Here is a 22,641-nt window from a genome sequence, read left to right as displayed (position 1 = left end):
ATGACTGTACCTGTGTACAGATATATACCTGTGAACATGTACACTTTTTGTACAAGTGTTGAACATAACCTGTGAATGAGGCTATAATCAGGCAATAGATGTTATATTTGGACATCTAAAGAGCTTTTGGCAAAGTTCCTCACCAAATGTTTTTGAGTAAGTTCAGCCATCATGTGATAAGGAGTCACATCTTCTTCTTATTGATCAGTAACTGATTAAGGATCAGAAAGCAGAGACTAACAATAAACTGACATTTTTCACAGTGGAGGGAAGTAAGCAGTGGGATCCCCCAAGGTCTTCTCTGGAACCAGTGCTAAGGTAACTTGTAAATGATCTGGAGTTAGAAGTGAGCAGTAAGGCTGCCAAGTTTGCCAATGACATAAAATTATTCAGGACAGTGAAAATCCAAGTCACTAGTGAAGACTGAAGAGCTCCAAAAGTATCTGTCCAAACTGGGGGCATGGGGAACTATTTTAATGAAGTGCAATGACCTACATGATGAGGAAAATTACTTGGAGTAGTCACATTGACATTGACATTTTATTTTTAATGGGACAGCTTTGAGTAATTTTCCTTATAATGTCAACCAGTGTTAATAAGTGTGTAGTGATGGACATTGGGACAAAAAAATTCTCAAACAAACTGACTTAATGTGAACTAGCTGAAACTCATGAAAGTGTTCTTGGACTTGTAGTGGTGGACAGCTCAATGAAAAAGCCCATTCAGCATATAGCCATGATGGAAAAGACAAATTCCATGTTAGAGTTTATTCAGAAAGGCATTATAAGGAGAAAGCTATCACAAGATGTGATAATCACTTTATCATGGATGATTTTAAAAGGGGATGAGATAAATTCATGGAGGACAGCGCTATCAATGGCTAGTAGCCATGACAACAGGATGTCAGTTGCTGGAGGGCAAACAGCAGCAGGAGAGAACTGTGGGTCTCATGCCCAGCTTGTGACCTTTCTGGACACATTGGGTTGGCCACTGTAGGGAATGAATTGCCAGATTAGATGGACCAGAAACTCTGCTTATGATTACCATACAATTATCATCATGGAACAAAAGAAGGGCATTTTGAGACTTGCGCTATAACGCTGGGAAAGAAGAAGGGTAAGCTGTTTGTGTTTGACTTTTGGTAGGGCCAAGGAGTTGTACAGTGACTCTGCACCTTGCAGTTGTGCAGTGAAATCACAACATTTGCTGCTCACACATGGATGTAATGTGTCATGAGGCAGATTTGCAGTGCCGTCAAGTCAAAGATAAACTGTCCATCGCAGGTTTCACATCTTCAATCCACCACACTCTCTCCTGTTAACAGTATCAGGATTATCAATCTTTTCCACAAGATCAACTCACAAACACTGGCCAAAAAAAAGAAAGAAAAGAAAAGGAAGAATCCCTTGAAAAGAGAATCAGCTTATTTGGACTGTTCCTGTTCTCTTCTTCTTCTTGTTGTTGTTGTTGTTGTTTTAAAATCAGAAGCCATTTGTTTTGAGGGATAAATCTGACTCTCTTCCATCAATGCCTGGATAGCCCTCTGTCATCTTAGAGCAGGGCTGCACAACTCAAATGCCCTGGTGGGCCGGAACCATCCACAACTTGGTGTGCAGGGGCCGAGGTCAAATTTTTAGCACATTATTACATTATAATTAAATATTATTAGCTGTTTGTGGCTCTATTTCCCCTGTCAATGGATCCATAGTTTTAACCAAGGATAGTGGCCAGAGAATAGGTCCTGTCCCTGCTCAATCAGTGGGCCCCCTAGAGTGCATGCCAGCCCCAAACAAATGCCAAGTTCTTTCCTCTCCCTAAATTGTAGTTGCTTTCAGGCTGCAATGCTAGGCATGCTTACATGAGAGTAAGCTTTACTGGGTACACCATGGAACATATTTCTGTGAAAACATGCATAGGATGGCACTATAAGGCAGTTTCCAGCTCCTGTGTTGCTGCAGGAGACCTGGGGGCCAGTAAAATAGTCCCTGCAGGCTGAATCTGGCCCCCAGGCCTTATGTTGTGCAGGCCTGTCTTAGAGCAAAGTACCTGAGTACCTGGATTTGCTATGTGCTCCCACACAGTGTTCCTGCTACATCAGTAACAAAGTTATCTTGCACTAATCTTAAGTGCTGATTGCATTAATGACTCAATTAGTCAGTGTCGCCTGTCTCCATTTGACATAGGCATGTGCTAGATACTCCTTATCAGTGGGGAGGAACCTTGGAAGCAGATCTGATCATGTTCTCAGAAAGTGTTGACAAGAAAAGGAAAGCAAAAGCAGCAGAACAAAGGAAAAAAGAAATGAGAAATGTGGAAGCCACTGCATCTGAGACTATGCTTTCAGATATTAAACTGGTGCAGAAGCACTGTTGCCTTCGATACCAGTATAAGATGAAACTCTGATAGAGCTGCTACATCTTTCTCCAGACCCCAGACATATACATTTAAAAACAAATACACTGGGAGATGAGGAAGTCATGATTCTGCCTGGCCATTTCTTTCATGGTCCTGTTGTCTGCCCTCCACTTACGATTATCTTTTCTTATTTATTTATTATTTATTTCGTTTTCACATTTGTAGACTGCCCCAAACCTCCACCTCTGGGTGTTTTACAACATAAAACAGATTAAAAATGAAAACCTTGAAACAATTTAAAACCACAGTTAAATTAAAAAGCTTGGATGAAACATAAGTCTTTAGAGACTTTTTAAATTTGTCAGAGAAGGGGAGGCTCTTAGCAGGGAGCACATTCCACAGAGTCTCGGGGCAGCAACAGAGAAGGCCTGTCCTTGTGTAGCCACCAGATGAGTCAGTGGCACCTGCAGACGAACCACTCCAGATGATCCCAATGGGTAGTGGACCTCGTGGTGAAGAAGACATTCTCTTAAGTACCCAGGGCATAAGCTGTTTAGGACAGCCACCTAATGGCACAGTAGGGAAGTAACTTGCCTAGGGAGCAAGAGGTTGCTGGTCCGAATCCCCACTGGTGTGTGTCCCAGGCTATGGGAAAGACCTATATCGGGCAGCAGCGATATAGGAAGGTGCTGAAAGGCATCATCTCACACTGCGCGGGAGGAGGCAATGGTAAACCCCTCCTGTATTCTACCAAGAAAACCACATGACTCTGTGGGCGTCAGGAATCGACACCGACCCGATGGCACAACTTTACTTTTAAGCTGTTTAGGGCTTTATAGTTTATAACCAGCACCTGGTATTTTGCCTGGAAACTTGCCCAGAAAAGAACCAGTGTAGCTCTTTTAGTATAGGAGTAATATGGTCTCTCTGAGATGATTCAGAGATCAACTTGGCTGTCTCATTCTGTACCTACTGCAGTTTCTGGACTATGTACAAATGCAGCCCCTCATAAAGAGCATTGCAGTAGTTGTCCTGAGGTAACCAGCATATGTACCACTCTTCTGAGGACATTTATCTCAAGAAACAGATGCCCCTGGTGTATCAGCCAAAGCTGATAGAAAACACCTCTGGCCACTGCCTCAACCTGGGGCACCAGGGAAAGGTTTGGCTCCAGTAGCACCTCCAGACTGAGTACCTATTTCTTCTGGGGAAATGTGACCCCATCCAAAATGGTTGGATCAAAATCGACTCCTGAGTTCCGACCCTGAACAATAAGTACCTCCATCTTACCTGGATTCAGTCTCATTTGTTATCCCTCATCCAGCCAATCACTGCCTCCAGGCAGGCATTTAGGTTGGCATTTACTAGTCCATTAGATATAGCAACTGAGGTTGAATAAATTCCCATAGAAGCAGCTTTTGTTTTAAACTTAAGAATGTACGTTGTATTTCAACATATCAAAAATACAGAAGTATATCAATGTGCACTTTTTTAAAAAACAGACTTTGAGGTATCACTGTTCAATCAATATACGCAAAAATTGATCCAAACCTAGAACTAATTCACACAAAAGATATTTCAGCTTTTTCAGATTCAGGACATTCCACAATGTGGAAAACCAAAAATATACAATAATATACATATGCAAAAACAAATGACAGGGGGTTTATTGTGAAACTCCTCTGTGAGTGCAAACACACTGCACGAGACACCAATTTGCATGTTTTAACTATTAGCAACTTTAAAAACAACAACCCTGAAATGTGATTACTGGTTAAGAATGTAAATATTTGAATAATGTGCTAAGCACATAGTATAGCTCAGTGTTCTTCATTGTAAGGCTTGGGGGGACAGCAGTGCCCCACCAATCCTAAATGTGGTTGCCTGGCTAACTGTTTCTTGAGCCTGTTCAAAGCTTTGGTCAAAGATTAATACTGTATTTAGCTGAATCCAAGACTAGGTTTTCCCTAAGTTTTTTAGCTTACTTTCTAGTAGGCTTATGAGATCAACCGGCTTTCCATGTGTGTGTCCCCACACACCCACCCCATCAACTTAGCAATGCTTGGACCAATATGAACCAAATCAGGTACAGTTGTAGGTACACATAGGACACCTCAACGACATATTTTTTGATGATATCATCTACCTAGATTCAAGACGGCAGATGTGGAAATGTCTGAGGTGCAAGTGGGCTAACTTGTGAACTGCCTAACTGATTTGAACTAAATTTGCTATAGCCGTAGGGACATATAGGGACACCTTAATGGTGTAGTTTGTGATGATGTCATCCAACCCAATTCAAGATGGTGGAAGTGTAAATGTTTGAGGCGCAAGTGGGCTAACTTGTGGACTGTCTAATCGATTTGAACCAAATTCTATACAGTTGTAGTGAGTGACACACTGGGACACCTCAATGGTGTCGTTTGTGATAAGTCATCCACCCCAATTCAAGATGGTGGACGTGTGAACATCTGAAGTGCAAGTGCGCTAATTTGTGAATCAGCTGATTTTAACCAGGTGTAGAGACACATAGGGACAGCTCAAGGGCATAGTTTATAAGGATGTAATCCACCCCAGTTCAAGATGGCAGACACATGAATATTTGAGGTGCAATTGGGCTAACTTGTGAACCGCCTAACCAATCTGAACCAAAATTTGCTACAGGTTTAGGGACACATAGGGATGGCTCAAGGGCATAGTTTGTAATGATGTCATCCACCCTGATTCAAGATGGTGTTTGTATGAACGTTTGAGGTGCAAGTGGGCTAACTTGTGAACTGTCTAACCCATTTGGTCCAAATTTAATCCAGTTGCAGGAACAGTGAAAGGAAAGTAGGCAGATTAGTGCTTACTATACCAACTTGTTGATATTAGAAATCAGATGTCATCTTAAATGCAGAGTCCTGTTCCTTTCAAATAAATGCAGGTGTGACTTGTAGTTAACCTCTACTTTCTAAGGGGTTCATCTCAAATTCAGAGTCATCTTCGATTCAGGTAAATACGGTGCTCTGCTTAGTCCACCCTACACCATGTGAAGGCAATTTCCTCCATTGTGCTATGCTGCACTTTGCCCAGCACCAGTGGGGCTCATTTAAGTTAGCCCACTTGAGTCCTGCACCATCTTGGAAAGCATACGTAGTGTGCTGGGAAGTATAGCCATTCCTAGTACTTTCCTCTTAGAGCTCTTAAAAGAGAGCTCTGTCTCTCTTAAAGGGACCTCCCAGCACTGAGAAAAGTGCAGCACCATGCAGATGTCAGCACAGTGTGAAATAGCTCTCACATTGAAGGGTTGTCCCCCCCCCCCACACACACACAAAGTGGTGCCCGTTTGAAAATCTTTGAAGATCACTGGTATAGCTGGTTAATGTAACTGTCCATCCTCATTTATGTCTTCTACAGTGCCTGCATTTGTACTGGACACATTACTGGACATGATCCACTGCACCTGCAAACAATCTTCCCTCTAACAGGGATTCCCAGATGTTGTTGACTACAACTCCCAGAATCCCTAGGTGCAATGACTTTTGCTTGGAGATTATGGAAGTTGTTGTCAACAAGTTGTTGTCCCCTTAAATGGCGCAGTGGGGAAATGCTTGACTAACAAGCAGAAGGTTGCTGGTTTGAATCCCCGCTGGTAAACACCTATATCAGGCAGCAGCGATATAGGAAGATCTCATACTGCATGGGAGATGGCAATGGTAAACCCCTCCTGTGTTCTACCAAAGAAAACTACAGGCCTCTGTGGGCACCAGGAGTTGAAATCAACTTGACGGCACACTTTACCTAGTCAACAACATCTGGGAATCCCTGTTAGAGGAAACACTGCCTGCAAAGTATCTGTCACTGGGCCATGCACCTAGAAAGTGCAAATGCAGGCAAATCCTTGTTCTGCTGTTTGCAAAAACTTGCGGGAAGGATTGTAGGAATGCAGGCAATGTAGAAGACTAAAATGAGGATGAACAGTTATATTAACCAGCTATACCATGTAGTTAGCAAGTTGTTCAAACATTTATATTCCTAACCAGCAATCACATTTCAGTAAAAAAAATGGGGGGGAAAGCACCACACATTGTTAAAATGTGTAAATTCATGTATCAAGCAGCGTTTTTGCACTCACAGAGGAGTTTCACAATAAAACCCCTGTCATTTGTTTTTGCATGTGTATATAACTGTATATTTTTGGTTTTCCATATTTTGGAATGTCCTGAATCTGAAGAACCTGAAATACCTTCTGTGGGAATTAGTTCGAGGTTTGGATCAATTTTTGCTTAGACTGTTCTTCACCTGCTGTGGTAAGCAGCTATCCAGGTTTGCCACAAAAGTGAAGGGAGTGGATGACAGCATCACACTTATGTTTTTTGCCTTTTCAGACAAATGCTGGACGCATGCAAAACATGGATATGGAAGCTCGGGGTTTTTGAGTGAGCCAGTAGTAGCAGGGCAGAACTTCCAGGGACACTCTTCAAATGCTGTATGTGAGTACAGCACCCCCTCCCCCTATTTTTGGCATGTCTGAATAGAGGTTCAGTCATTTTAGGACAATTTTTAGCAAATAATGAAAAAAAAAACCCCAAAGTTTTAAAAATTGGTACAGATGTTAAGGACATTGTTGTAAGTAGCATGCTAAAAGTCCTGATTGTTATGAGTTGAGCTTTTGCTGCCATCTTGAAAAAATTGCCACCAAAAAGAATTTTTTGCATATATCTCACAAACCAGTGTTCCAACTGGAAAATGTTATATATGAAAATTGTAGAGGATCAAATTATCTATTAAAATGTGGTATTCAATGAGAGGTGCAGCGGCAAAATGCTTGACTAACAAACAGAAGGTTGCTGGTTTGAATCTACACTGGTAGTATATCGGGCTGCAGCGACATAGAAAGATGCTGAAAGGCATCATCTCATACTGCATGGGAGGAGGCAATGGTAAACCCCTCCTGCAATGGTAAACCCCTCCTACCAAAGAAAACCACAGGGCTCTGTGGGCGCCAGGAGTTGAAATCGACTTGATTGGCACACTTTACTTTTATTCAATGTAGAGTTCAACTAATGGTTTTTCTGTAAAGTGAAGGTTTCCATGGAACACTACTTCATGATGACTACAGAATCCCTGTTTTTTGTCTTTAACTCACTCATACAAACTTTTCCTGCAAAACCAAACTTAAATATAATTAAGGAGGATGAGATTTACTTTCAGTCACATGAGGGGATTTCCCTCTTCTTCTTTTTTGCAATGCCAAAAGAGAGGACTTTCCACCCTGGAGAACATTTGGGGTCCCTTTTGCCAAAGGAGGACAAGGAGAGGCAGCAGGGTGCCTGTGCAGCACAAGGACTGTTGCTGCATATGCCCATAGCTAGAGGTGTATCAGCACACAAGTTAGCACACAGCAAGCCCATATAGGAGATTTTCTCTCTAGGGTTCCTTTTGAGAGTTTAGAGGCTCTCAGGTAGTCAGGAACATGGATGGTCCCATGGCAAGCACACACAGCAAGTGACTCAAAGGCTCAGATTTTTAAAAAAAAAAAATGTTCAAGGGAGGTGTCCCTGAAGCAGTTCTACAAAAGGAGCACTCAGGGCTAGTAATTTGCCATGACATAATTTCAGCTCATATTATGATTCTGGACCCCATGGTCCAGTCTTCCAAATTAGAGACTAAGTAGCCAGTGATTCGGCTCAGAGAGGGGTAAGGGGGTGAATACCAAGTACCAAGGTCAGGTACTTGGTCAGGCAGGTGTTCTGGAATAGTAGCTGTCATCTCGTGCTGCCAGACTCCTACAGTAGCAGCAGCGATGAGGAACAGAAAAACCACCACACATGTCTAGACAAGACAGGACTTTTAATAGGATTCTATCATATGAAAAATTCCAAGGGTACGAAAACTTTAAGTTTCTAAAGGGATCAAGTGGACTGGACCGGAGAAAGGTGTGAATGCAGTAGGAGCTATTCAGAGGAAGTGCAGAACAAAAAAGGCTCTATTGTGCCCAATCTGTCTAGCTGGTTTGGGGAACTGACCCTGATTGTTGTCCCAGGGTCATAGACTAAAGGCTCTTCAGCCTCACATTTTTCGTTCTTCTTTCATTGTGCCAGGAACTCAAACTGTGCATGATTCAGTGAGGGGTATACTACCCTTCCTAGTCTAGTTTGCATAACACTACTGCTTGATTCAAACAGAGGCCAACTTTCTCCATGGCACCAAATGCCTGCCTGTGCTGTGCTTCTGCTGTGCACTTACATGAAGCCAGAGTTTCCCCACAAGGTGTGGGGAGTGGGGTGGAGGTAAGACATTGCCTGGTAACACAAGTTCTGTTTAAACTAATGTGCTGTTGTGCTATTCATTTCAATAGGTTTTGGATGGAAGAACTTGTGGGTGGATTGTGCTTTGAGGTTCTCTAGTATGGCCTACTCCTTTTCATGATATAATTAATTCCCTGATTTCTAGTGCTAGGCCAAACAGAGATGAGGATTTGTGCGTGCTTTGCAAACATTTCCACATCTGCAAAACTCGCTTCCCTTTTGGGTGAATTTGCACCCCTTTGTGAGAGTGTGAAATTGTTCTTAAGGGGCCTTGTAGCTCTGTAGCTCTATTGTCAAGGCAACTAGGCCAGTGCTCCTTTGCCCCAATCCAGAAATGTATAGTTTACTAGTTGGGATAGAATATGAATTGAATTGTGCATTCAAATGCACGTTGCGTTGAAGCAATGCTGTGTGGACGGACAATATTCACATCCAAATGCACATCTGCATGTAGATGTAGTCCATTTTCAGTGCATTATTTTCAATGGGATCCATATTAAGATGCTTTCTTAAGTGCACACTCCCATACATTCAGATTCAACTAATTGTGTCACTGTATGCAACAAGAGCTAGTTCAGGGTGAAAATCTTGCTGAGCAGTGCTGATAGCACTGTAGTGTGGCAAGACATGGAGCATAGGCCTGCCTAGGAAATGGATTTTTGGTCCCTGCCCTTCACAGTGTCAGGGCAATGGGATATTGCCATGTAGCCAAACCTGATTGGTTATAAGTTGCTTTGCAGGGGTGGGGCAAGACCTTTCGCTTCCTGAGGCAAAGAACACACAACCCTCATCTGTGGATGAGTGCTAAGCTTCTAGGGCCATGCTGTTAAGGCAGCTATTGAGGCAGTGAGCGAGCATTCTCAGATTATGCTACCAAGCCAGGCTGTAGTGGCAGAGGCATTCCTACGTCATGTTGTATGAGGGAAGTAAGGAAAGAATGGGTGTGCCCCAGTGGGGCAAGAGTGGGAAATGAAAAGCTTGTCCCAGTGGGTTGAGAAAAGCAAGTAGAAGCAGGTGGCAGGGAGGCTTTGAAGTGTTTGCTGCGCCCTGCACCCCTCTTTGTTCCCACTCCTGAGGCATGCCTCACCTTGCCTCATGGAAAAGCTGCCACTAGTGCTATGGATCATTTACTACATGATCCATGATTGTCTGGAACCATGCACTGAAAAAGCATTTTCAAGTTTTAAAAAAATGGTCTTGAAGTAGCAGCAGATTGGGGAACCAATGGATGTGAACAGATGAGATCAAATTTACAGAAGAGCAGAAGGTAGGATGGACAAGAGGTTGTGCAGCAGCACTGCCGAGTTATTCCCATTGTGGCAAAAGGGAATAATAACTGTGGCAGCGCTGCTTGTGCAACCACTCCTTCTGAACATTATTGGGGTGGCCTCCATGTCCACAGCAGCCCCAGCACAGAGCATTCTGGGGCCAGAAAGCTGCAGTATATATATATATATATATATATATATATATATATATATATATATACATACATACATACACACACTAAAGTCATACATGGTAAGCCCCACCCACACAGTGCTTTACCAATTGGAGGTAACAGAACAGAAGCACTGTGGTGATTGGGCAGTGGGGATTCTATATGCAGATAGGGAAGAGGAGTGGGTAGGGGGCGAGTGAGTGAGACGGTGGGGAGGGGTGAGCGAGTGAGCAGGGGGGTGAGCAGGGAGGGGGCGAGCAAGTGAGCGAGTGGAGGGGAGGGTGTGAGTGGCAGGGAAGGGTGAGTGAGTGAGCAGCAGGGAGGGGGCAAGTGAGGAGCAGGGGGGGTGAGTGAGAGAGCATGATGCAGGGAGGGTGTGTGAACAAGCCTGTGGTGGGGAGTGAGTGAGCGAGAGCGAGCAGGGAGTGAGAGAGCGAGCAGCAGGAAGAGGGTGAATGAGTGAGCGGGTGGCAGGGAGGTGGCGAGTGAATGGTGGGGAGGGGGCGAGTGAGAAAGTGAGCAGGGAGTGAGCAAGTGAGCAGAAGGGAGGGGGTTAATGAGTGAGCGAGCGGTGGGGAGGGGTTGAGTGAGAGTGGGTGGCTGACACTGAACAATAAAGCAGGGGCTGTGGCGGGAGGGGGCAAGGAGAACAACAAAGTCCTAGCGGACAGATGATCTGTGCAGGTTCAGCTAGTTCTTACTTTTCTTTCAGCGTATAGTTTATATAGCAATAAGTTTTTAAAGTTTACATTTCAAAAAGAGAAAATTGTTCCCTGTTCCAAAAGGACTCACAATCTAAAAGTTCATGTTTGTTATCTTATATATTATATTTTGGTGGAATTACAAATGTTAGGTATTGTATATTTGCTTGAGCCATCAAAACAAAGTGTTTAAAAGTCTAAACAGATGTAATAAAATAAATCAACAATTACAAGCTTGTATAGGAACATAAGAAGAGAAGTTCCGCAACACAGTGATTATTGAATTAATACTCTAATGCAGTTGAACAATTATTACTATCCAATAGGGTGTGTGCGCCTATTATTTTACCTAAGCAAAGTGCAATACCACGCCTCAAAGGCCATGTTGCAAGTTCTTGAGAACCAACAATGTCTAGCCAGCATGTCTTCACATGTTTGGACTTGTTAAAACACCTTTAACTTCTTGCCTGTTTAGCCCATGCAAACAATGTGTTCAGTGACCCACTTGGTTAGGATTCACATCTTTTATTGCCACTCTTGGTTTGCAAGCCATCTATTTAGTTAATACATTGTCAGATTAGTGATGTCTAACACCATAAAACTGAGGGTTTGATCATGTAAACTGTGGCATAGAAAGGTTGGTCAAAACCATGCTTATTGAGAATGTTTTGATTGAAATCACATGAATAGCCTGACGCAGGTATTTGACCAAGCAAAAAACTGTTTAGTATACTGATTACTAGCCACCTAATGGCACAGTGATATAGGAAGGTGCTGAACGGCATCATCTGGCAAGATTTTTTGGGAATTTGGGGGTTTGGGGGGAATTTTGGGGGTCAGGAGGTCATTTCTGGGGGTCAAGGGTGATTTCTGGGGGTCAGGGGTGATTTGGGGGGGCCAGGGGGTTTCGGGGAAAAACTTTTAAACTGTTTTTCCCAGTCTTTTTGCAACCGCGATTCCCCTAACCCCCTGTATCCTATTGGTTATAATGCCTTGTCATCTGCAAGTTTGCCAACCATAAAGTTTTTCAAGAACGGAACCCTCGCGATTGGCGAGGGACGATTGTATAGATTTGGATGTCCTCAGCATATTTATTATGTATCTTATTAGTTATTTATTTTATGTATATACCGCCTGACTCCAAAGGTTCTTCGTGATTCACAAAAACACAAGAAAAGCAAAATAAGACATACTGTTAAAACAATTTAAAACAAATTAAAACATTCAAAGATTACTAAAATCCTGGCTAAATTAATGTGTCTTAAGGGGTCTTTTAAAGGCTGGTAAAGATGTTAAGCCATGAACATCCATAGGGAGTGTATTCCATAGCCCAGGAGTGACTACAGAGAAGGTCTGTTCCTGAGTCACTGCCAGATGAGCTGGTGGCATCCGGAGACAGACCTCTCTCGATGACTTTAATGTGAAGTAGGGATCATGCAGAAGAAGGCCCCCTCCCAGGTAATCCGGGTGCAGGATGTTATATTGATAACTCCCTGCACCAAATCTCCTGATGATCTCTCCCAGCAGTTTCATGTAGGTGTTAAAAAGCATTGGAGACAGTATGGAGCCTTGAGGGACTCCATACCAGAGCTCTTGTTTTGGAGAGCAACAGTCTCCAAGCAACACCATCTGGAATCTGCCAGAGAGGTAGGAATACAACCACTGTAAACCAGTGCCACCCAATCCCAACTTCCTCAGGCGACCCAGAAGGATACCATGGTCAATGGTATCAAAAGTCGCTGAGAGATCCAAAAGTATCAACAGAGTCACACACCCTCTGTCAATACCCAACTGGGGATCATCCATCAAGCCAACCAAGGCAGTCTCAACCCCATAGCCTGCCTAAAAGCCAGTTTGAAATGTTTCCTCCAAGACTGCCTGGAGCACCAAGGCCACCATCCTCTCACTCATATTTCCCAACCAAGGAAGATTGGAGACAGGTCTATAATTGGCTAGCTCTGAGGGTTCCAGTGCAGGTTTCTTCAAGTAAGGTCTAATAATAGCCTTCTTAAGGCTAGGAGGCATCCTGACCTCCATCAGAGAAGCATTTATAATATGAGCCAGACCTTCTCTGATAGTACTATTGGCAAATGAAATGAGCCAAGTCAGGCAAGGGTCAAGAGAACAAGTGACAGGACATACAGTCTGAAGCAGCTTGTCCACATCCTCAGGAGTCAAAACTTGAAGGTGATCCAATCTGATCCCATAAGATGAGTTGCTGGACACCTCCCTAGTAGATTCTGCAATAAATGTGGAATCCAGTTCAGCCTGAATACGAGAGATTTTATCCACAAAAATAGTCATTAAAAAGGTCTTCAGCAGGTGACCGAAGGCTCCACATTCGAGTTCAAGGGGCAGTGGGCATGTACTAGCCTTCTCACAACCTTAGACAACTCTGCTGGACATTAACTTGCAGAAGAAAAGAACTAGTTCTTTGCCACCTGTATTGCCAGATCATAGATCTGTGCTCTGTGTTGTAATCTATTGGATTTGCATCAACTCTTTCTCCACTTGTGCTCTAGTCATCTTCCTTGCCGCTTCAGCTCCTATAATTATTCCAAGTACCATGGTGCTAATTTTGAAGCAGGTTGGAGAGGACACTTAGGAGCAATTGTGTCAACTGCTCTAGTGAGAGTTCGTTATTCCATGTTTGCACCAGAGCATCAACAGAATCATTGGCCGAGCCAACTCGAAACTCTTCCAAAGGTTCTTGGAATCCTATTGGATCCAATAACCTTCTCGGGCAGACCTGCCTAATAGGCCCTTCGCCCCTGCAGAGGTGGGTTGTGGCTGCAAATCCTAACTTAACCAGATGGTTCATCCAGGACAATGGGGAAATAACAGGAGTCCCCATCCACAGAACACTACCCTGATCAGAGCAAAAGACTAAATTGAGCATGTGACCACCATTCTGTGTCGATCCTGAGACCACTTGAGATAGGTCCGTAGTTGTCAAAACTTCTATGAACTCCTGAGCTGCTCCAGACAACCTGGTCCTAAAGTGAACATTGCAGTCCACCACTACCAACAATGTGTTGGGCCCCCTTTCTCATACTAATTTGTACAAAAAACAGAGCAGAACCACTCAAGAGTTCCAGGGGCTGCCTTTCAACCCAGTCCCCAGGTATCACACCCCTGGCATGTATTCTCTTTGTTGGGAAAAAGCTGGGTTTCCCAGTTCATGATGCCACTGGGACTCCATGTTCTTGTGCAAATACATCATCACTTGATTTGTGGAGACCTCGCCACAAAGTCTCCATCTTGTCATCCCATCCCCTTTTCCTGCAGATTGCCAAAGGGGACACAGCGGAAAGCGGACATCCCCTAATGTGGCTTTTCTCTTTACTTGCTTTTAAGTTTGAGACATGGCAACGCAACATCCCTGTTGCTGGGCAATGGCTGGAGGAATGCGGAGATAGCAGGGGGCAGGGCCAGTGCTTGGAGAGGCAGGCAGCGAGAGGTGCAGCAGGCACATAGCTGGTATGTCTCTGGTCTGGTCTGTGCCACCCTTTTTATGGCTTTGGCAGCAGCCACAGCACAAAAGCCAGGTTATGACGGTGGCAGAATGGAAGGCGGCAGAATTGCTGCCTTCAAACCTCAGGATGGAGCAGCGAAACTCACTACAGGCCAAAGGTTCAGATTACAGTTTCGGCTCAAAAACCTCGGGTTGCTTTTGTGACAAAACTATGGTTTCATGCATTCAGATGACCATGAAATGCAACCTTTGGCTTGCTTGCCTCCAGTTTGACGTTATGTGTGAAGGCAGCTTCAATTTGTGTGTACCATGGAGGTCTATAATATCATACTATTTTCATTTTATTTTCAAAATGGTTCCTAAAAATTCCTAATATTTATTTACCCTTTTCATGGCCTCAGAATGCTGAGCCAACATTTTCAGTGAATATATTACTATGGCCACACAAGCTCTCAGGATGCCAAGCAGAAGCTGGGAAATTTTGGTAGAAATCTGTGAAGCAGCTTCTCCAGAGGCACCTACAGAGTGGGTGTTTCCTCTAGAGTTGTCACCTTTTATTTACTCATGCATAATGCAGGATTCACATGACACCCATCCATTGTCCGGCTGTATTTTTCCTGTGCTTAAATCATCACATTATTAACACAGAAAATCTAACATTTTTTAAAAAAACTTGTAACTGCACAATTGCCACATTTGTTGACTGTTGTTAGTGCTACTTTTATGTCTTTTTTTAAAAAAAAGGTACAGATACAGCCGATGGCAACCAAAACATGAGAGGTAGAAGGGGAAAGGTCAGTCTACTGTGTCCTCAAAATACCTTGGCTGCCATGAAAGGCAGCCCTCTGTTGATGTTAGGGACCTGTTGGGGCTGTTGTGCAATCGGGTTGCTGTGGAATGGAGTAGTGGAATGGAGTAGTGCAATCGGGCTGCTGTGGAATGACTTAAAACTGCTTTCAGGCAGCCGTGCAGTGTACTTCCATTGTTTCCAAAATCAGCCAGCGTGATATAGCGGTTAGAGTGTTGGACTAGGATCAGGGGAATTTGAGTTCAAAACCCTATTCAGCCACAAAACTCACTGGGTGACTCTGGGCTAGTCACTTATCTCTCAGCTATCTCACAGGGTTGTGAGGATAAACAGTTCTTATAACTGTTCTTAGAAGTTCTTATAACTTCATGGAGGAGAGGTCTATCAACGGCTACTAGTCAGAGGGCTGTGGGCCACCTCCAGCCTCAGAGACAGGATGCCTCTGAGTATCAGTTGCAGGGGAGTAACAGCAGGAGAGAGGGCATGCCCTCAACTCCTGCCTGTGGCTTCCAGCGGCATCTGGTGGGCCACTGTGTGAAACAGGATGCTGGACTAGATGGGCCTTGGGCCTGATTTAGCAGGGCTGTTCTTATATGTTCTTAACATAACCCTGTTCACCTCTTTGGGATTCTTAGAGGAAGAGCAGGATATAAATGTAGTAAAACAAACAAATGAAGTAGCACAGCAGGACTGCCTGGAAACAATTCTAAGGCATTCCGCAGCAGCCCTGTCCCACTACCGCCGAGGCAGCTTTTCAAATTGTACAGCAACCCCGGGGTGTCCCTAGTGTTGATGGAGGGCTAGCCGGCATTCCAGCCACTGTATCTACTCTGGTGTGGAAGGAACTTTGCAATTCTGCATGTGACTTCATGTGAAAACTTGAATAAATAAATATAACGTAACAACAGGCTGGCGCTATATGGAGCTTGTTTCAAAGTACCGCAGCAAGAGAAAGTGAATATACATATATATATTGCTGGGGAAAACCTCAACTCATGAAAATGAGATTTTAGTGGGCAAGGTGGCTCTGCATGGACTCTTGAGATGCAAATACTACAGAAATCAACAATTCTCACTCTCACTCAATATATGTTTTTAAAAGTCAAAATGAGCACACAGAATGAGTGAGAGTCAAAAGAGTATGTGTGTGTGTGTGGGGGGGGAGAGACACTTGGCCTTAGGGATGGCCCTTTCCTGAGGCAAGGTGAGGTGATTGCCCAGCCAGCAGATTATTGGGGCTTCAGCAGGGCAGCAAGATGCCCCCTACCATGGCCATCAGAGCAGCTCTTTGAGACCAACCTGACCCTTGCACATTTTGCAAGCCTCACCTCTCATCCTCACACTCCTTGCAAAGCTTGCAAGAAGCAGAAGGAGAGAAGAGGAGGTTGGCAGCAACCTGCCCTCCTCTCCCCCCTCCGCCCTTCATGCCCTTTCCAGACTTGCAGGGGTTGGCTTTGAAGTTGGGGTTTCTCCCACCAGGGGCCTGGGGGCAAGGCAGCATTTTGCACTGTGCCTCAGGTGCCACAATACTGTGGGCTGCCCCTGCTTGGCCTGTTTGGGCAACATCTCTTCTCTCTCACCTCTCTGATTAGTGAGAGAAATCCAGAGAGCCAGTGTGGTGTAGTGCTTAGAGTGCTGGACTAGGACCGGGGAGACCCGAGTTCAAATCCCTATCCAGCCATGAGACTTGCTGGGTGACTCTGGGCCAGTCACTTCTCTCTCAGCCTAACCTACTTCACTGGGTTGTTGTGAGGAGAAACTTAAGTATGTAATATACCGCTCTAGGCTCCTTGGAGGAAGAGTGGGATATAAAATGTAATAAATAGATAGATAGATTGTGAGATTGGGGAGGGACCCCAGGTTTGTGTGCTTCTTCCCTTTACCCACTACATGTCTAGAAGTGTGGGAGTGTCATCCAGGCAAGCTATTCTTTACCTTAACTGACTAATTTGATTATTCTTTATCATTTATATCATGCTTTTATCTGAAAGGAAAACAGAGTGACTGAACAACAAAAACTATGAAATCAGTGTTAAGAACACAACAACAAAACACTTTCTACAAGCTATATCATAAACTGTCTAAGAATGACCAGAAATAATGTAATTAAAATATGATTCTGTTCCCCCGCTCATGTGTTCACTGAATGGAGGGGGGATGTTTTCCAAACAGGGCTTGTGTTCGGAATAGCTAACCCGACATTACATTGGTCTTTTCCTCTCAGCAAACCTATACAGGGAAGATGGCCGAAGAGGTGAATTTACGGATCAATCAGAAAAGTACCACACTAAAAAGTTGTTCACATGACTGTCGGTCCCAGGGCCATGGAGGGCAGGGCAGGGGGGAGGGGAGGCAGGATCAGTTCTACCATCCCCCCCCCACAAGCACAGCCCCCCTTCAGCTGGGCCCCTTGTGCCCTCACACGATCTGTGCTGCAGCGAGCAGAGCAGCCATCTGGAGGCTGGGGGGACAGAGCCTGGCCTCCAGAAATCCCACACTGCACTATGAGAGGACTGCCGTGCATGGGGGGATTTCCCTGCTGCCGGGTGCTCTAGCAGCCCAAACATTCGTATGACTGGGAAGTGGGGTAGAAGGATGGGCTCGCGCCCTTGTACCTCACTATATTTAAAAACAATGCCACCAGGCTACCCTGGTGAAGAGTGCCAGGACTGGGGTTGAACCTGGTGCTCCACACAAGCAGGGTAGGGCTGCTCATGTGAATGACCTCTAAGTGTAGGAATGGCTACTTTGTGAGTGGAGCCAGTGTGGTGTAGTGGTTAGAGTGCTGGACTAGGACCGGGGAGACCCGAGTTCAAATCCCCATTCAGCCATGAGACTAGCTGGGTGACTCTGGGCCAGTCACTTCTCTCTCAGCCTAACCTACTTCACAAGGTTGTTGTGAAAGAGCAACTCAAGTATGTAGTACACCGCTCTGGGCTCCTTGGAGGAAGAGTGGGATATAAATGTAAAAATACATACATACATGCATACACACATACTTCTGGAAATCTTTGACTTCAAGTCTGAATGGAGACCAAAAGAAACACCCTACAACAGGGCTGCCCAACTTCAGCCCTCTTGCAGATGTTGGACTACAACTCCCATCATCTCTGACTATTGGTCACTGTGGCTGGGGATGATGGACGCTGTAGGCCAACAGCAGCCGGAGGGCCAAAGCTGTGCAGTCCTGCCCTACAAGTCCATTGGTCAATCAAAACATGTATTAAGGCTAGAGCTGTAAGACTCTGCAGTGTGAACTGTTGATAGGTGAGGTGTAAAGTGCTCACCCTCACTTCCCAGGCCCCCACCCCACCGCACAGCCTGGCTTGCCTGCATGGCTTGACTGGAACAGCTCCTTCTGCTTCTGTCAGCAATATGCTGTTGCTTGCTGAGTTTGTGGTGGGGGCAGGTGTGGGGGGGGGATGTGAAAGCCCTGTTGCTACTCTGGAACTTCTAATCACCCACAAGGACTGGACTAAGTACATGGTTCTCCCCTTTTGCATAACAGCCGGCATTAAAAAAAAGTGCTGTGAACAAAGTCATGACCATTCTTATGAAATAGAATTTTATGAGTGTGCTTGTTTTTCAGTATGGTTTCTTAATTATATAACTTCCGGTTCCTATAAATTATTTCCTCACAGCACCATCTGTTTGAACAAGCTAGCAATTTACTTATAAAGCGAAACTCATATTCAGTTGTGGAATGTATTACCATATACGAATGTAGACTTTTAGAAGGAGCTTGCTGGTCTTTATGAGATTCAACAGCTTGAACTCTATTAGCTTTAGAATAAAGTCATAAGCCCAGTTCGGACATTGTGCTGGATATGCATACAGATGTCTGTACACGTGTGCATGGTTTTGTGTGAATGACTGTCCATGAGTTCACTTTAAAAATGAACCTGGATACAGCTCTCCTCCAATGCAGGGGACATATAGAAGCATATACTACTCTCCTCCAATGCAGGGGACATATAGAAGCATATACTACTCTCCTCCAATGCAGGGGACATATAGAAGCATATACTACTGTATATGCATTGAGCATGACATGTGAATGAGGATAACAAGTGAACACTTTGCTTAACAATACTACATTCTGCTTGGTTGCAGGTGCCTGACAGGAGTTTTATCCACCCCTACCTTCATAAGGGGACTGTGCTGATCTAAGGATAACTTGATGAGGATTCTGGAGAAGAAAGGTCTGGGAAACCCTTCCTTTCATTTTCTTGTAATCAGTACCTATTAAATTAAAATTTCTCACTTCTGAACTTGAAGACTTTCAACTTCCAAGTGAAAAATAATACTGGAAATCATTTGTGATCAACCAATGCCTGTCAATAGAGAATTACAGGAAACAGAGAGAATCACAGGAATAGTTTGTAAATAATTTACAGGCTGAACTATGTTCTCCAAAACCAGTCACTGAATAATTGAACATAACGAACAAAGCAATAAAAACTGGAGATTCTCTTAGCAAATTTGAGAGTAGAAAAAGCAAAGGGATCAAGCTGTTCAATAAATCACTTGGTGGGAGTGGTTCAGTCAGCTCTCTTTCCACTCATTCTAGTTTCTGGGGGGTGGGGTGGGAAGAGTTTATTTGGATAGTGTTATTCAGTGCTCATGGATAATTAATGAAATGTTCTGTTTAACCATTCTTAAAAAAAGGACTTCAAAAGGCTGAGTCGCTTTAGACTTGAGCACTTCTGACACTTTCAGCAAAAGTTTACATGTTGGAAGAGCACCAGTTGTTTGCTGGAGCTGAGTGTCTGACAACACCAGCAGTGTACTTGGTGTAGGACACAACTGTGGTTCTTAAGGTTTCAAAAATGTTTGACTAAAACCAGTGAGAGATCCAAGTTCAGGACAAGCTTGTAAGAGAAGGTGAATTTAACAGAAAAGTTGTTTGTGCTGTGTTAATCGGCATCTCCCCCCACCCCCACCCTCGGTAATTGGAAGTATTGACTATGGCTGCAGCCACACACAACACGAAACTGCAGTTAAATGGAGCAGAGGTTTGAATTTGTGAACATCTGAATGCGTACAACTGTGATTTTGCCGCAAAAGAAACCTGCAGTTTCCTCGCCAAACTTCGGTTTGAATCTTTGGTTTATCGTGAGTTTCACTGCCATAACCTGAGGTTTTTTGGCAGCAGTGTTTCATCCAAATGTGGACGCCATCTCGTGCAGTTTCTGGGACTATAATCTTAGAGAGGGTGGCCCAGATCTGCCTAGGATTGTGCGCACTCCATGGCTGTGGTGCTTCTCACTGGCCACCTCTCTGAGCACTTACCCCGCTCCCTGTCTCCGATCTAATAAAGCAGTTGTCCAGCAGCAGGGATGCCACTACGTCACAACTCAAGCCTCCAAACCTGTCGAATGGGAAAGCTATATCCCCTGCTAACTGGGCAAAGAGGCACCTTTTACTGTGGTGATTCTCTTTATTTAGCAGGGGGAGAGTAACTGGCCCTATCCACCCCCAGCACAGGACCTCCAGTGACTGTTGCTGGTGTCTATCTTGTGTTTTTTTAAGAATGTGAGCCCTTTGGGGACAGGGAGCCATCTTATTTATTTATTATTTCTCTGTGTAAACCGCCCTGAGCCATTTTTGGAAGGGCGGTATAGAAATCGAATTAATAATAATAATAATAGTAGTAGTAGTAGTAGTAGTAGTAGTAGTAGTACTAATATGAGAGCATGTCCTTTTCCCACTCTGTCCCTTGTTCCCCACTCCTGGCAGTTAGGAGAGAAAGGGGACAGGATAGCAAGATGGCCACTATGTGCTTAGCTCTCAAAAAACAAAGCTATAAAGTTGTATGTTCACAAGCACATGCAGTTGCAATGGCAACATAAACATGGCAACCCCGTTAGATCACTGGGATGGGAATTCTTGAATGGCTCAGGCCTATTTTTTGCACAATTATGTTGGGGAAGGGAGGCACAGGCTCTTCTCCTTGAGTGAATGTGTGCAGTCCCTAGAGGGCCGGACAGCAGGTTCAGCATTGCCAACAGTGATGGAATATTCCTTCTCTGCGATGACACTGGATGTCATTCCTGAGTGGACCTATCACTCATGAGAGTGTAAGCCCATGGAGATACCCCTTCAAAACTCATGAGAAAAACCGTCTGTGGGGACAGGGGTGTCAGGCAGGATCATTAATAATGTGTGATGACATTATTAGCAGGTCATGCAAATGGCCAGTGCACATGCACAGAGGCCCCAAATGGGTTGAAGAACGCTTGAACCAGCTTGAATCGGGCCTGAACTGGGCCTGAGCTAGCCCTGGACACTCAGGTGGGGGGGGGAGACAGGCAGGGGTCACAGGAACCACTCCCACCACCCCTGTGGCAGTTGCTGCTGCTGTGAATAACCACTAAAAAACCTATTTAATGTGTGGTAGGGGCTTCAAACCCTGCCAGAGCCAGTTTGGCTTGATCTAGAACCAAACTGGACCTGGTTCAGTTTGTCGTTGAACCTTCAAGCCGAGCCAGCTCACACACCTCTAGAAGGGGGGATCCGGATGTATGGGCAGGGAATAAATACATTAAATAAACAAAACAACAAATGTGGGAGAGTACAGTAGATACTGGTTTCTGAATTCTGAAAGGACAGAAAATACAAAATAGGTAAACTGCTAATCTTTAATTGGACTAATTGAAGTAGACTCAGTATGCAAGGTTTTGAATCTCCCAGAACTACTGGCCATGCAGAATCTGCTTGAATAGTGGGAACAGTAGCAGAAGAAAGAAGATTGTAATCAGCCTCACCAATACCACACCACTGAGTTACACAGACTTCAGATCATGGTTCTCTTGATTCTGCTGTGGTATAACTGGCAGGGGTGGATTAACCTTTTTGCCTCCCATAGACAAAAAAGCTTTTTCCGCCCTTAAAAAAACCCACCTCTGGTGGATGTGCAAGGGGAAAGTTCCCCCTTTTACTTTGATCTGAAAAAAAAAGCCACGGCGTCTGTTCAGTCAGCTAGCAGGAGCCTGGCCATTCAGCCAGCTAGCAGGAGGGGAGGAGGAAAGAGCTGTAGCTTGCTGCTGCTGCCCACACAGCGGGCTTAGAGGTAAAAAAAGGGGGCACCTCTCCTCACCCCCTCACCCTCCCTGCAGCTACAGCTAGCCACCACTGCTGCGCCCCATCCCATCATTAGCAATCTTTAGGGGCAAAAGGGAGAACATTCCCCTCACCTGGTGGCCCCACTCCCTGCAGCTACTGCCACCATGGCTTTTTTCCAAATCCAAGGAAAAGGATAAACTAATTCCCTCATCATATGGTCATTTCCAAGGTCTGATAGAGTAACATGCAGATCTTCAGACATTTGTTTATCAGTGCAACTATCCTGCAATGAAGTTGTTTATTAGTGCAACTATCCTGCAATGTTGTTCAGATTGCACTGTCTTACTAGAAATCATCTGAGATCTAACCTCTGGTTTGGTCTGAAACCCCTCCTGTTGAAAAGATAACTTTGCAGTCATACTGTCTATTTGTGAGGAGATCTTATTAAGCTCTCCCATAACTGAGAGAAAAAATTGGTTGTAAGACATCATTTTAACAGACAT

General features: G+C 44.5%; 1 long non-coding RNA gene across 1 annotated transcript in view; it reads left to right on the top strand.

Moving 5' to 3' along the window:
- Positions 1-921: 921 nt before the first annotated feature.
- Positions 922-22,641, top strand: part of LOC128341645 (uncharacterized) — a 57,861-nt gene continuing 36,141 nt past the window's right edge. The window contains exons 1-3 of the long non-coding RNA XR_008314499.1: positions 922-1,116; positions 6,726-6,830; positions 19,187-19,275. This is a non-coding gene — a long non-coding RNA (uncharacterized LOC128341645). The remainder of the gene's footprint in view (positions 1,117-6,725; positions 6,831-19,186; positions 19,276-22,641) is intronic.

Source organism: Hemicordylus capensis, chromosome 2, assembly GCF_027244095.1.
Source record: "Hemicordylus capensis ecotype Gifberg chromosome 2, rHemCap1.1.pri, whole genome shotgun sequence".
NCBI classification, from domain to species: domain Eukaryota; kingdom Metazoa; phylum Chordata; class Lepidosauria; order Squamata; family Cordylidae; genus Hemicordylus; species Hemicordylus capensis.
This window is presented reverse-complemented; position numbering and strand designations above follow the sequence as displayed.